This window comes from Pogona vitticeps, chromosome 4, assembly GCF_051106095.1.
Source record: "Pogona vitticeps strain Pit_001003342236 chromosome 4, PviZW2.1, whole genome shotgun sequence".
Classification (NCBI taxonomy): Eukaryota; Metazoa; Chordata; class Lepidosauria; order Squamata; family Agamidae; genus Pogona; species Pogona vitticeps.
In genome coordinates this window covers 37,913,479-37,916,413 of record NC_135786.1, presented here as the reverse complement: position 1 = coordinate 37,916,413, position 2,935 = coordinate 37,913,479, and positions in this window count along the sequence as shown.

The following is a 2,935-nucleotide window of genomic DNA, read 5'->3' as shown; positions in this document are numbered from 1 at the left end:
CTGGTGGCTGCTCTTGACACTTCCCCTTTTGCTCCACCCTTGCAGCCACCCACACATGCACTGGCCGCAAACTTCATTGTTCCATCCGCTCAGCCCCTTGGCGAGCTGTTTCGAGGCAGCCAGACAAAATAGGTTATATCTTGGTATCTTTGCACCTATTTTCAAGGCTCACAAATGTATTTCATTGTGAGCTTTTACAGATCACGGTCTGCTTCTCCAGACACTAATGGGTTGAAGACACCATCTGAAGATGCCTATGAAATGTGGTACTCTTAAATCTTAAACAACACTTCATATTTTGTCTCCTAAAACAAGGTGTTAAAAAGGACTTCCAACCCTTTCAGGTCCCATTGTATTTAATAGTGATTAATCTCAGATGAGTACGCAGTTGAGTTGCAGCCTAGGGTGCCCTCTTATGCATTATCCAAAATAATCAAAGACACACATACACATGCAGAGAGAGGAATACACTAATTTTTATATATAGATACAATTCATGTGATATTAATAGAACTACAACTCAGGTTGCGACCAGGTGGCTTGTGTACCTGCTCAGCCTGTTGATCAGATCCTACCAGATGCTTGCTGATGAGTGACTTTACATTTTCTTTCAACTCCTCCTTTCTCCTTTTTTAATGCTGTTATGGTTCACTATTTTTAAGAGATTTGGCCTGAACAGCCATTCAGTCAGAGGATACCTTCAAACAGACAGTTGTTTTCTATAAACAGAACATGTGTTCACCAAGTTACAGCTTTACATACTTGTTATGTCTCATATAAATGTGATTAATCATCATCATCATCATCATCATAGGAATACTAAAGAGAACCATTTATTAATATAAGGCATATGCTGGCCAATTTAAACAAACCAATGTCAACAAATGGATTTAAACAAAATTAGGTTAGGACTCATGTGTGAAAAAGACCTTTGAAATACCTAAGTCCCATGATAAACCTGTCAGAGGAAAACTTGAAGATTCCCTGATGAAAACTAAAACTTAATGAAAGCAGCTATTCAGATACCACTGCATTTAGGAAGCAACAGCAGCATTCTAAGTTCATTCTAATAAATCTCAAAGGTATGAGCAAATTTATTTTGATTTCACTCCCAATATAGTCTGAAAAAGCAAACTAGATTAATTAATCCCTTGGCATTTATGCTAGTAACCCAAGGCTAAGGGCTCACCCAGGCCGTCCATTTACTCTTGTCTCCTTGTCCAAGTTGGTGCTGCCAGATCTAACCAGGGTCTCTTCTTCAAGAAGCTGTTCCAATCTTGAAAATACAATTTGCAAATTAGCACTGAACTGAAAGCTTCCAGTGGGAGCCCTAAGTACAGTAGTAGACATCTGCTACTCATCTGGAAATCTCCTATCTTTAGAAATCTTGGAATAACTTTAGAAATTATCTTCTGTGATGGATTTTAGCTTTTATAACTGTTGTTTTAATGGATTTGTGTTAAATTAAAAGCTTCTGATGGGAACCCTTGGCAGAGGATATTCTCTGCTAATCCATTCTGGAAATCTAATATCTTTCAAAATCACCTTTTAAAACATCTCGTGAACTCTTTTTTAAAAAGAGTTTATTTTGTTATTGTTCTAGTAGATAAGTAATCTCTAATTCAATGCTGGCAAAAGAAAATAAATATTTTGAGACAGACTACTTCTTTGGAAGTTGCCTCTGATGCAAGAAGTTCTTGTTGCTTGAACTCCACCTGAGGCATGAATTGAAACACACCCTCAGGTAGTTTAAAAATACCTGAAAAGCCAGAATGTTGTCCTTTTTTTGTCACTGTTGGTATTTGTTTAAACCCTGCATTGTTTGGATGGCAGGAAAATACTAATATCACCAGTGCACAATCAGGTTGATATATAGAAGAACAAATATTCCTATATATGTGTGTTAGTGCTGATACATAAAGCCCTAAATGATTTGAGGCCTTGGTATCTGTCAGACGGTCTCTCCCAAAGAATTGCTACCTATTTTACTTGTTACTCCAATGCGTTGCTTCTTAGAGTGGCCACATTGAGAGAGGCCAGAAGAATGTCAACTAAGAATTGGGCCTTCTCAGTGTTGGCCCCATACCTGTGGAATGCCCTTCCACTGGATGTATGCCAGGCTCCATCCCTCCTTACTTTCAGAAAACTTGTTAAGGCACAACTTTAGAAGTTCCTCTGAGATGGGAATTCATTATTTTTATTTTGGAGCTTGATTTGATGTCGCCATGATTTTCTTGTGTTTGTTGCTGTTTATATTATTCTGTTATTTTATACTATGTAGGATGGGGTGATGATGCTATTGTGGTTTCATTTCTTTTGTGTTTACTGCCCAGAGGGTTTCCACAAAATCAGGCAATATATTAAGCAGACATACAGAAAGACAGACAGACAAAAAACAAACAAACAAACAAACAAACAAATAAAACCAAACAAACGAATTCCATCTGGAATAACCCTGATTGTCAATTCCTATGTCTGTTTACTTATACCGTATGAGTTCATTTGTACACATCCTTAAATGAGGTGGTTTTTGAGAAAAAAAATCTACACTTTAAGGCAATCTGTGGTTCAATCTGTAATTTCAAGATTACAGCCAGCCAGCCACCCATCCCCCCAAAAATGTAATAGCTCCTTGCTAGACATCTCCACTTCCTTTCTAGGAAGTTTCATTCCTTAAAGATTCCCTGCCTGTTGGAGCAGTTTTTAAAACTGTTGCCTCTTTGAATTTGAAGATGTTGTGAGTAAGGAAGAAAACTCAGCTGGCTTGGCTTGGAGTACTATTGCTTCTTTGGCCAGGTTATGTTTTCTTCACAGTTTAAAGAATATGAGAAAGGCAGGAGAGCAATATACTAACAAAACAAAGTGGTATGAGGCAACAAAATTATTTGCCTGGAAAAGGCAAAGGAAGTCCACAGAGTATTACATAGCACCATGA